The sequence below is a fragment of the Coenobita brevimanus genome, chromosome 50 (assembly GCF_032717465.1).
Source record: "Coenobita brevimanus isolate Jiangsu-jjx chromosome 50, ASM3271746v2, whole genome shotgun sequence".
Classification (NCBI taxonomy): domain Eukaryota; kingdom Metazoa; phylum Arthropoda; class Malacostraca; order Decapoda; family Coenobitidae; genus Coenobita; species Coenobita brevimanus.
In genome coordinates, this window is record NC_137003.1 from 26771307 (window position 1) to 26784761 (window position 13455).

The following is a 13455-nucleotide window of genomic DNA, read 5'->3' on the forward strand; positions in this document are numbered from 1 at the left end:
AACAGTTGTATGTAGGTGTGGGGAGATTACTAGACTGTGGGGAGATAAAGTAGGCTGTGGTGAGTAGGCCCATAGGTACGGGGGTTGGAAATAACGTTTTTCGCATGAAAAGAAAGAACTTCATTGTGTTCTGTAACATCTACCATGAAAACAGGTGTGTATGTATGTGTGGGGAGATAACTATTGTGGGGAGTAGGCCTACAAGGCCTTGGTGGTACTTGGGGAGAAAAATTTTGGCAACAACCAAATTCTCTTGTGGAAACCCGCCATTTCAATGGGATTTGTCATACCAGCCATAAAAACAGGTGTGTATGTAGGTGTGGGGAGATAAAACAGGTGTGGGCAGTAGCCCTACAAGGCCTCATAGTCATTCCAAAACTAACACAGACACATATAAATGTTTATAACCATCAAGGACATCAAAATTAAGTTGAATAATGCTATAAATGTATGCATAAGAAAGGAAAAAAAGCGATAATTTGTTTCCGATTTGTCTTTACTGTCCCAGCTTCTCGTTACACATTTATCACACTTACCATTACGATTATCACATTATCATTACACTTCATCACACTTATCATTACAGTTTTGGCAACAACCAAATTCTTTTATGGAAACTCTCCATTTCATTGAAATTTATCACACCAGCCATGAAAACAGGTGTGTTTGTATGTGTGGGGAGATGAAACAGGTGCGGGCAGTAGCCCTACAAGGCCTCATGGTCTTTCGAAAACTAACACAGACGGACGCTACTCAGAGGTGCTAATGTTGGCAGGTAGGGAGAATGAAAAAAAAAATAATAATAATAAGATGCATCCTATGTACTACAACATACAGCATTCTCCAACTATGTACGAACAGAAACTGGTAGGTACGAAGTGAGAAATGAACAGAGTGAGGTGTAAAAATATGGGAAGAAGTAGAAATAATATGAAACAGGTACGTACATCAGGCCTGACACTCGGGGGCTTGTTGGGGTTAGAAGGGTAGTGAGGGAGAAGGAGGGAGAGATAGGGTGGGGTTTGGGTGGGGGAAGATTCTAGCAGGGAGGGAGGAGGGGCAAGAGAGGGTGGGAAGGGACGCAGGTTGTTGTGGGAGGAGAGATACAGTTGCCTGGAGGGGTGGGAGAGTGATGGGGGACAAGGAGGGAGTGGAGTAGAGGGTGGCATGGAAGCAGCCGAGAGGGAGTTGTCCCCCCACCGCCCAGGTTGGTCTGATCCCCCCTCACGCAACATCAGGGGCAAGTTCTCATTGGCCTGAAGCCATGCACGTCATAATCGGAGTGGAGCAAGCGCTCTGCAGTTTTTTACAGGCCGCGTTCAATTGATGCGATTAGGCATTTTGGCATAAAACTCAAATCGCATCAATTGATGTGATCAGGACTTAAGGGGTTAAAAGAGAAGAAATAGAATATTTATGTATTTTTACAACAAGTAAGATGCATGAAAAAGGACATTCAATTATTGCCCGACAAGTGATTTTTTTTCCATCTGAAAAATTAAAATATTGGTGACATCTGGCATTTCTCCAGGCACGCAAATGCTCCTATTAGACTCTGCAGTGTACTGTTGAGAAAGTTTATAAATTCTCGTCCTTAGACAATCGGCGAAGTAAGCCGCCATAAAGTAAAACTTATCACTTGATTTTCACGAGTCAGTCCCTTGTTTCTATTTTTAAGTAACATCTAGCATTTTTAATTCATAAATTCACATCCCTCCGTGACATCTGGCGACCTCATTCCGGGATATTAACTCCTAGCTCTAAAGTTATTAACGAGATAATACTCACTCATACTTAGGTATTTATCATTAAAGTCTATAGGCACTATCTTACTGGTGGTTTTTGATTCATTTCTATTAATTTTACATACTAGTTTTCACAGTCAGTTGTTTTTTTTTAATTTTCTTTCCTTACCAGTTTAACTAGATAAAACGGGTAACCACCAACCTGTGCCTATATTCTTTTCTCTTGATTATTGGCATTTCTTTGCAAAATAGCAGTCAGTACTCAGTCTTTAGCCCACTCAGCTGTAGTTGAGTTAGCATCATGACTACTAATATATATGTACAGGAAGCCAAAGGTATGGGGCTTAGTGACCCCGAACAAATCAAGGACTATGTCCTCTCTCGGTTTACTTACGAGCAGCAACGTGAGAATGATACTCGTGAAGAGCGTCGAATTCAGCATGAGGAATGCGAGATAGAACGTGAACACAAGTGAGAACAACGTGAACACGAGCATAGCAACGTGAATACGAGCTAGAACAACGCGAAAGAGAACGCGAATATGAGCGAGAACGAGAGAGAGAACGAGAACACGAACATGCCAAGCGCGAGGTACGTGAGAAACAGGAACTTGAGATGCTGAAGCTCAAGCAAGACTCCTTGGCTTCAGACACATCTGGTGCAGCTAACCCAAGCTCCACGAGCGCTCTCCCTACACATGTTCAGGCGACTCCACACATCAAGCTTCCTCCATACAAGGAAGGCGAGCGAATCAAGCCATTCATAGCTCATTTCGAAGAAATGGCTCAGCTGTACCAGCTGGATGAGGCAGCTAAATGGCTCCAGTTTCTTAGCTTGTTTGAGGGACCTGCTCTCGATATTCTCCACAGAATTCGTGGAGACAATCTCACATATGAGATGATGAAGGCTGCACTCGTCAAAGCATACAGTCTCACAGTTGACGCCGGGAGTCAGTTTATGAGGGCGCGTTTACAAGAAAAGGAGACTGCTGTTCAGTTTCTTGATCGGCTTACTGCTTACTTAGATGAGTGGATGGAGAAAGATGAAACTCCTCCCACGCGAGAGGGGATAATTGACCTTATGCTGCGCATGCAGCTAGAAAAGTCGTTGCCTGCTGAGCATATGGCTCAGCTTAAGATCTGCCAGGTAAGGGATGCCAGCCAAATGATGGAGAAGGCTGATGCATTCTTTACTGCGCACGGGTATCAAACTCGTAAGCAACACACCTGGAACAGGAAAGCTGACATATCTGGGAAACCGTCTCAGACTGAACCCCAGCAATAGGCCGTTCTCAGAATAATGGCCAAGGTCCAAATAAATGGCAGAAGAAGGACCAGGGACAAAATACCCAGAACCGTGAGTGGAAGCGGTACAACAAGTACCCTAACCAGCAGCAGTATCAGCCACGCAATCAAAGATCAGCACAATCAACTTTAGTGTATCGGAAGCAGGATGCAAATGCAGCCTTCATTCCACAACATGCACACGATGGTGTCGTGCCTAGCAGTACGGGTACTTCCCCACAGTTCACTAGTCCCCCAGTGACAGTGAACCCTCCGCCACAGGTGGTCATCGCTCCATCTCCCCAGACGGTGTGTACGACCCCTCAGGTATCAAATTCTCAGGGCACCATGTTTGTCACATCATTCATTCAGCAGCCTCATCAGTGGCTGGCTGCATCCTCCACAGGCCCTCCCACAGGTAACAGTGCCTTCCTTGTTCAGCCAGGGTTTGTGGAAGGCATTCCTGAGAAGGTCCTGAGAGACAATGGTTCCTCAGGTTGCTCTGTCAAGCAGAGTTTAGTTCGGCCTGAGGAGTGCACAGGTCGACAGATCCAAGCTCAGCTTATTGATGGATCAATGAGATTGTTCCCTGAGGCACGTATCCAGGTGCTATCACAGTCACAGTTGTCATGCCAGAACCTTTGTTTGACCTAATAATAGGCAACATTCAAGGTGCCAAGTATAGTTGCACCGTAGATGACACTACTCAGACTTCAGCTGCAGTAACACAAGCCATGGCTGAGGATCCAAACTGTGTCACACGGTGACCATTGCATCGTTGCAAAATCTGATTTGTAGCCAAGATGTTGTCCAAGAACAACATTCTGACCCAACACTGGCTGCCGTGGAGAAGAAGCAAAAGGGTAGAGTGATTAAGTATTCACGGGGAGGTCAAGCCAGGTTCCTTCATAAACAAGGACGGCTCTACCGTGAGTCACAAACACCCCAGGGCGAGGTTCGACTGCAGTTTGTCGTTCCCGCTAAGTATCACCAAGAAGTGTTAGAATGGGGTCATTGTTCAGCCTCAGGAGATCACATGGGCAAAAGGAAAACCCAGGGCCGTATCAGTGCTGACTTTTTCTGGCCAGGAATGGGACAGGAAATAGATAGCTTTGTGCGTTCCTGCAATGTGTGTCAATGTACCACCAATCAAGGACATGTCTTTCCTGTGCCGTTTGAATCCACACCCATAATCTCTGAAGCAGTTGAGACACAGGGCAGTGGTGATGTGGGTGCAGACCTGACGCCTTGCCCGTTGGCCCCACAGGACACATTATGTCCAGGACCTGTACATACGTGCATATCATAGGTTAAGGGGGAACTTCGAGAACCCCGCAGAGACAATCCGAGCTGTGTTTGAATTACCTTGTGGTGTCTCGAGCTATGGGCCTCTCTGAGGATTCCCAGAGAATGCACATTATCCACATGTGTGTTCACACCCACGGTGGGTGTTAAAATGTGACCTGCCCTAGAGTGCGTAGGGATTCTTAGCTTGCCAATGTTAATTGTAAGTGTAGAGTAGGGTTTAACCAGTAAACTGGGTGCTTTGGCTTAGCGAATTGGAGAGTTCAATGTCCTGCACAGGTGCCCAGTCTTTTCACTCGGCTTCCCGTCCTGGTACCACGTTTCCTTGTTAATAATAATGTAGGTTTAGGGTTTAACTGGTAAACTATAAGGTTCTTTTGAGATTCTGTCCTGGGACCATGTTTCCTGGTTAATAATGTATCCAATACAAAAATAATGGCGACCTCGAATGTACAAAGCTTGGCTATCACTTAAAATTTTTGGCTTGGGCGTACTTTTTGTAGCATACATACTGACTGCTAGGCAAAGAGAGAAATTGTAATTTAATAAAGATTGTCACATTGACACTTTTGATGCTCCACCTTGATTGCTATCGCAGGTGTAGCTGGCGGGTGTAGCAATTTTGTAGTGGAAATCAGCTGATCGTCTCTGCCACATGCTGCCGCCTCTTCTCTTCTGCCTCGTCGCCATTATTTACTATTGATTTGTATTACATAATTTTACACTTAGGCACAGTTACACCACAACTCTCACACCTACACTGTGTAATACATACATCACGCTACATAACAATTAGTTGTTAATGTAAATGTAGCAAACTTTTTGCTCAGTTTGACCTGAGTACAGGATTATTCATTGTCGTCATGGAGTTTTTTCCTCAAGCTTGCTTCTATTAACGTAAATACGAGGTTTTTACGCTCATGGGCAACTGCGTTTTTCTTCTGTAGCAGGATAGTACACACACCACAGTGTGAATCTTGTGTGACTGAGATAGGATTTATATGTATGTATATAGAAAATTTTTCTGAAGAAAAATTTGATATTGATGGGGTGTAATGTCACGAATTCATGAAAGCGTATTTATAAATTTGTGACATTGTACCTTAGTGGAAAAACCACGAACTCTACTGGAATTCCCAGTGGGCATCACTCAGTTCAACCATCCTTGTATTCACTCGATTGGGATGGTTTTCAGAACATTTGTCGCTGTTTCACAAGTGACCCTTCTTACCCACGACATTAGTGCCTTCACTGAGTGATTTATTGTGAGTGTATATCGTTCATCCTCTCTTGTTAACTGTTGACTTAGGCCACACATACTTCCTGCAAACACGGCCAGCCCCTACCCCTTTCATAATTTTAAGTTGGTCAGCTTTGAGTCGTCACGAGAATAGGACCGTTTGTGCCCAATGTGAAGAGAGTCTTCGTTGTACAGCGAGTTCCTGAATCTCCACCTAGACGGTGAATTAGCGAAGCGGGCTTAGCGAATTGCAGCGTCTGATGTCCTGCACAGGCGCCCAGTCTTTTCGCTCAGCTCTCCTCCACTGACCAGTATTTCTTTTCGTTTTTCTAGGATTAAGTGTGCTTGGCTTTTGAATGAGCGAATGAGTGTATTCTCCTTGTTATTTTGAATTAATTTTTGAGACTCATGTAACGTACATTTATTTAATTGTAATCAATAAATTTACAGTTCTTTTCTTTGAGCTTAATGTAGTTAAACTCGTATTTTATTTCTCCACATTAAGCTTATCTTAGTTGCTGCTCCTAGTTTGCACAAACGCCTTACATTATTCATAAGTGGTACTTAGGCCAGTTCATTTGTATCAACTTAAATCCGTTGTGCCAGCAAGGAGTTAATGCACTGGCAAGAACCTGTTTATTACTATTAGCATTAGTTATTGATTGTCAGGGGTGGAGTCACTTTCTCAAGAGGCTAACAGTACAAACAAACAGCACACGTGAGTAATTAGACTCTGCTGTGTATTGTTGAGAAAGTTTATAAATTCGCGTCTGTAACTTGCAATACTTTGGTGATAGAAACTCTGTGTACAAACAGCTAGATAAGGAGTTTATTACAAGCTCACAGTAAAACAGTCTGCCCGGCTAGGATGTCTGCTATCAACTGATGCAATAACGCCGTCTTCAGGCGTGGGAAAGCATGCTGACCTAGCAAATTTAGTGGAGGCATGTGTGCATTGGGGGGGGACATATATACATCGGGGGTAGACATATTGTGGAGGGGGTACACTACTCCCCCGGGTAGCTGAGACGGTGTCTCCTGACACCGGGAGTGAAAAGGTGTTTGATTAAGTAGTAAGGCAGGACCAGGGAGGTTTGTACAAGGGATAAGTATGATACAGGGGCAGTAGGGGAGACATGGCCATGTTGAGGGGAGGGAATTAGAACGATATATACAGATGAGATATACAAGGATTAATGGGTACAAATTCAGTAAGGGTCGAAGGTATATATAAACATAATGGGAATTACACAATAATAGTTTGATACATGATAAACAAGGAGTAGATATGAGAGTTCTATTGTTGTTCTTCCTTCATTTTTTTTTTTTTTTTTTTTTGTGGATTGTCTGTAGGATACACTGTCACTCAGTAATGCATGAAAGAAATACCATCATTTTCTAGTAGGCAGAGTGCTGTTCACAGTTTGGTTAATTCTCAGATGGCATTGCTAGTCACTGAATGTGAGGGCACTAAGTACGGGGAGTTTCTACGTCGTGTGTAGGGCGTACTATGCCTGTAGCGACTCTGATTTCCTGGAGTCGACGTTCCATTTTTCTGACACAACAATGCACTGCACAGATGATGAGTAGAAAACCTATGAAAGCGATAACCACAGGGGGAAACACAACTGTCGGATGAACCCATGAACGGCTGAAGGCCAGAGAAAATTGATCCATAATGAAATCACTGTCATTGAGGAAGGTGAGCATGCGCAAGTGAGGGGAGGTGATGGTAAGGTTGGCAGATGGTAGGGTTGAAGGCATGTCGATTGGTTGAAAGATGTCATAGGAGTGTTTACGAACAGTTTGGTGATAACGAGTGGCGTAAGTGATGACGGACTCTGATTTGACGGGACAATAGTCAGGTGCTTTGTAGAGACCACTAGGACGGAGCGAACGGAAGAACCAGGACACATGATTGTGACAGAGATGGGAACAGCAAAGAAGAAGTACTGGACATGGTTGAGGTGAGCATGGTGGACCGGGAGGTCAGGAGCTGGGACAAAAGAACAGGCCGAGTAGATGGAATGGTTGCGAACTAAAGCAGACTCACAGGGTGTAGCACTGCTAGGGAAGACAGCGAAAAGGTGGGCAGCACAGAGACGAGAGGTCGGAGTAAGGGAGGAACATTGCTGGAGGTCTGTGGAAGAAAGGAAGGCAATGGAAAGATGATCATGGGAGAGGAGGAAATATTCTGAAGGAACAGATACCTGTAACAAGGAGTTGTTGAGGTGGAAAGGGAAGGGAATGATGTGGAAAAGGTTAAAGGTTATAGCAGAATGGAGAGGAATATGGACGACGACGTATGTAGTGAGAAGAGTGGCTTCGAGAACAGGATAATAATATTCAAGGGAGGAGTAAGGGAGGACCGGGGAGAGACCGAAGGTGGAGTGAGCCCATTCCAGGACAGAACGGAGAGCTGAGACAGGTACTAAGTCGGCAGTGACACGTCCATTGATAGCATCGACCAGGATACGAACCAAGGTAGAGACTTGAGACAGGAAAGAGTCAACGGCCAGTTGGAGATTATCCATGTTGAGTTTCAGGTAGAAGAACTGGGAGATAACGTTGAGATCTGAAAGGTGGCGTTGTAAGATATCGGTGAAATTGTTTAGAGTGGACGTGACTTCATTGAGTTGGGTTGTGAGCTTCTGTAACATAGTGTGTTGGATTTTAATGACTCGGCGTTGTGATTCTAGGGCTGAAGCTAAATGAGTGAGATCAGATTTGAAGCCAGAAATGTCACGGGCTGTAGCAACGCCAAACAAGCCACTCAGAATCTCACCGCCGAAGTCGAAGAGACCTCGTTTCACACAAGAACGACCCACGGGTGTCTGAATGGAAAATGTGTCATTGAGCTCAGTGAATCTGTTACTTATGTATTGCAACTGCCAGGAGAGTGGGAGGAAAAGGTTATAGAGATACTCATTTGGGTTGTGTGTCCCCATGAGGGCCGTGAGATGGTTCCTGATTCCGTGGAGCTGGTGTGCGTAGGCAGGTAGGGCAATGGCTACGTCGGCCAGGGGCGCAAGATCGTAGCGCAAGGAGACCTCGCCTCCTGAGCCGACCAAGGCCCTGGGACGTACTCCACCATTGTCCTAACCTGACCCAGACCCCAGGAGGGTCAGCACTGCCAGCAGGGAGATCGCTAACATCGTACCTAGAAAATCAGGGTAGAGTTAATGGGGGAGGTCGTGAAGAGGTTGATGGGCAGAGCGCAGTTTGGACCGATATTGATTGATTGATGAATGAGCAGGTGAAGATGGAGAGGAAGGAGACTGAGGGATAGGTGGAGACAAGGGAGACTGAGGGATAGGTGGAGACAAGGGAGACTGAGCAGGTGAAGATGGAGAGGAAGGAGACTGAGGGATAGGTGGAGACAAGGGAGACTGAGGGATAGGTGGAGACAAGGGAGACTGAGGGATAGGTGGAGACAAGGGAGACTGAGGGATGGGAGGAGGGGAAGAGGGGGCAGGAGGTTGTGTAAGTGACTCTTCCAACACGAGGCCACAGGGTGCTCGCTTTAAGTCATCGACGTGGACCCATCTGGTGTCCCTAGTGGACAGGTCCTGGAGGTGAAATTTGTTGCCTTGTTGAGTGAGGACGCGGTAGGACCCTGTAAATTTGTCATCCAACTTAGAGGAACGCGTATGGGAATGAGCAAAGACAAGATCGCCTACACTGATAGTGATAGGAGAGGCGGACTTATGTTGGCGCTGCAGCATGTCCTCCTGAGAGGAAGCCAAAGTGGATTGGACATACTGGTGGATTGTCTGGAAGTTGGCCAATTTTAGTTTAACATAATCATCCATGTTGTAGATGGGTTCTGGCTTTGAGGATAAGAGACAGTATGGGAGGTCCTTGTCAAAGCCAAAGAGGACGAAGAAGGGAGATTCAGCAATGGATGCATTGATGGAACTATTGATGGAGGATGCCACTTGGGGAATCCAGTCATCCCAGGACGAACTATGGGAGCCTAGATGTCTGAGGCACTCTAAGATTTTTCGGTTGTGGCGTTCTACAAGGCCATTGGAAGCCGGATGGTTAGGCACGACATTGCACTTACTGATATGAAAGTGGCGACAGATCTCATCGAGAAGGCTATTGTTGAACTCTGTACCGTTGTCAGTAAGAATGGTATGAGGGGTACTGAACGGGCAAATTACGTGATCTACAAGGGCACGTGCAACGCTCTTCGCAGTCTTGTCGGAGAGGGGTACGAGGACACAGTAGTGGGAGAAGTGGTCGACCGCTACGAACAAGTACTCAGCGCCAGATTCTGTGAGAGGTAGTTTTAAGAGATCGATTGAGACAGTTTCCCATGGTCGTGACGGGATTGGGTATTGTAAGAGAGGTGCTGGTAAGCCGGTTGATCCTTTGTGGCGGTGGCAGGAGAGGCAAGAGTCACAGTGGGCATTGATATCGCGGCGCATGGTTGGCCAATAGTATTTGAGACGTGCTTGGCGCAAGCATCGGTCTTTACCTGGATGGGAAGCTTGAGGAGTATTATGAACAATGTGAAGAACCTTTGGTATCAGGGCAGTGGGGACAACAAGTTGGCGTACTTCGCGATTGGGCATATCTTTGCCTGTTAGCAGTGTTTTCCTGTACAAGAGATCATCATCTAGCATGAACTCATCTAGTGATACTGGCAGAGTAGGTAAGGTCGAGGCATCGCCAGATTCTAGGAAATAAATGACTTTGGACCACATGGGGTCTTGGTGTTGAAAGTTTCGAACAACTTCTGACGTTAGTGTAGTGTTTTCAGTTACTTCAGGCTGCAGTGATGTTATAGCTGCTGCTACATGACGTGAGAGTGCGTCTGCGACTACATTCAACTTGCCTGGTACATATTGAAAAGTGGGATTAAAGTCCTGGATGATGACAGACCATCTAGCTAACCTACCTGTTAGGTTGCGATTTTTGAACAAATCACATAGTGGAAGGTGGTCTGTTTGGATATGCACTGGATAACCATAGACGATATTTCTGAAATGTTTCAAGGACCAGATTACCGCTAGTGCTTCGAGATCTGTGACACTGTAGTTACGTTCAGCGGTTGTAAGGGTGCGACTAGCATACACTATTACGCGCTTCCTTGATGCTTCATCGAGTTGCATCAAAACGGCACCAAGTCCAGTGCCTGAGGCATCTGTGCAGAGAAGGAATGGTGTGGCATAATCAGGGAACGCTAGAATAGGGGCATTTACAAGAGCTGTTTTTAGCTTTTGGAAAGCCTGTGACTGGTCGTTAGTCCAAACAAAGGGCACATTCTGCTTGAGTAAGTGGGTCAGAGGAGCGGCGATCTTCGCGTAATCGCGGATAAAGTGACGATAATAGCCACTGAGGCCCAGGAAACTTCGTACAGCGTCGGTAGTGGTAGGTTCTGGGAAGTTAATGATCGCCTTAGTTTTATCCTCATTAGTATGAATGCCTTGTGCATCTACGACATGGCCTAGGAATTTGATTTTCTTTCGCAGGAAGTCACATTTACTGAGATTAATTTTCAGGCCTGCGAGCTGGAGGCGTTCAAAGACTTGCTGGAGTTTGGTAAAATGATCAGGGATGGATTTACTCACAACAATGATATCATCTAGGTAAGCAAAAAGAGAGTGTCCCATCATACTGCTGAAGACTGAATGGATAAGTAGCATGAACACGGAAGGAGCATTTCTCAGAACAAAAGGGAGTCTCTTAAACTGAAAATGTCCGGAAGGGGTGCTAAAGGCTGTAACTGGGCGAGAGGACTCTTCCATTTCGACCTGCCAGTACCCGCTGAGGAGGTCTAAAGATGAAAAGACTACGTTATTTTCACCAAGGGATTCTAGCAAATCAGTGAGGACAGGTAGCGGGAAACGGTCTGGAACGGTGACAGAATTGACCTTACGATAGTCGACTACTGGTCTAAGGTTGCCGTCCTTCTTTGGTACTAAGAAAAGTGGGCTATTCCATGGACTGACGGAGGGTTCAATAATGTCCTGGTCTAACATGTTCTGTACCATTTGATCTGTTTGCTTTCTCTGGCTGTGAGGCAATCGATACGCTGGTATGTAAATCGGCTGAGTTCCTGGGAGTAGTTCAATCGTATGTTTGACAAGGTCTGTTCTACCCATCGGTTCACTGGGTAAGGCAACCACGTTTCTGTACGAGGTCAGAAGGTCGAGGAGTTGAGGCGTATGTTCTGGGAAATCTGTGCAAGTGAGATGTGAGAGCATATCGGGTGAATGCGTCGGCGCAGATCCCATAGAGTTAATAGTACATACACCGATTGGCGTATCATCAGTCTGAATAGTAGGAATTGAGGAATCCTGGCACACCTTTACGGCCGCTGGGTATACTAGGAAGTCTCCAATCTTTACACCACTTTTAAGTTTTAGTGGAGCATTTGTGACATTGAGCAAGTACAGGTAGCATAAACTGTCCTCTAAGACTGTACACCACACTGACTCATAAGTCAAGCCATTCACACAACACGTCTCAGGTAGGGTTAGTACATCCATTCCTTCTTTCGCACCAGCAACACAAACAGAGACTTTGGTGAACTCATGCGGTAACAAAATTGTGCACGTATTCGTTACTGCACGTTTCGTCTCTGCGTGTTGGAGAAGATCATTCAGACTGTGTGAGGTAGGTAACTGAGACATGTCTGAGTCAGAGATAGTGTTGTCGGGAGAGGATGTAAGAGCCATGTTCGAGGGCTGAGATGATGTATCAGGAGACATTGAGGAATTTATGTCCTTGCTCGCAGTCAGTAAAGGAATGATCTCTGTATTCTCAGATGATGAGAGTGGTGGTTTGGACTGGGTTGGACTTTTTGGTAGTGATAGGGACAGAGGTAATTGAAGGACTGATTTGATCGTAAGAACAGGACGGGGACATTCCATAGTGTAAACCGGGAATCCAGAAATGTCTATACTACCACAAGCAGGTAATAATGCAATGGAATGTTGTGCCATGGTGGAGAAACCAATAAGGGCATCTGCGGGATACTGCAAGTCATTAGTGACATGAAATTCAATGAGGATAGGGGGCAAAGCTCTGTGGAGTTTGACTTCAAGGGTGACTCTTCCCTTAACCTTAAACTCTGAGCCGTTAACACCACATAGGCGAATGTCTGGTGGTTCTAGGAAACTGACGTGGTTGTGATGGCGATGAATAATTTGTAAGGAATTTTCAGAGATGAGATTTACTATAGATCCTGTGTCCAAGAAGAATGACGTTGGTATGTCATGACTGCTTCCGAGAATGACTAAACCCGAGGATGTTATGGGACCTACATGGCGGATGGGGAGTTGGGTTTCTGGTTCTACGTGATATTGGTCCGATACGGGCGCGGCGCTTCCCCCGACTGTGGGCGGTTGAGGTAACGACATTCCTCAGTGGTGTGAGTCGTGCTTGATTTGTGGTATTTGCAGTGTGGACGACGTGAGCGGGAAGGCGTACGCTGTCTGGTTTGGGAGTGAGGACGTCTGTATGTACAGTCGCAACTGGATGCTCGATGTCCAGGATGACCACAGTACCAGCAAAGAATCGAAGATTGTCTGTTCCGTCGGGCGCTAGATTGATGACGACCTGTGGTAGGAGAGCGTTGTGTGGCAGGTCTGCCGCGGGTGGTGGGACGGGAGCGAGATTGGTCTGGGGTAGTGGAGGTGTGACAGACTGAGGAGGCCAAGGGTTGGGTGGTGCCCTGACGCGTGTAGTTCGAACCTGTTCTTTCATGAATGGCTTTAGTGACCTGAATAATTTTATCTCCTGGATTGAAACCGATTTCCAAGGCTAGCTCTCGCTGTTTAGGAGTAAGCCAGTGAAGGAATCTCAGGTAACCAATTAAGTCAGCAAAGTTGGTGAGTGAAAGCATTGGAACGCCATTCTTGTCTTCTAA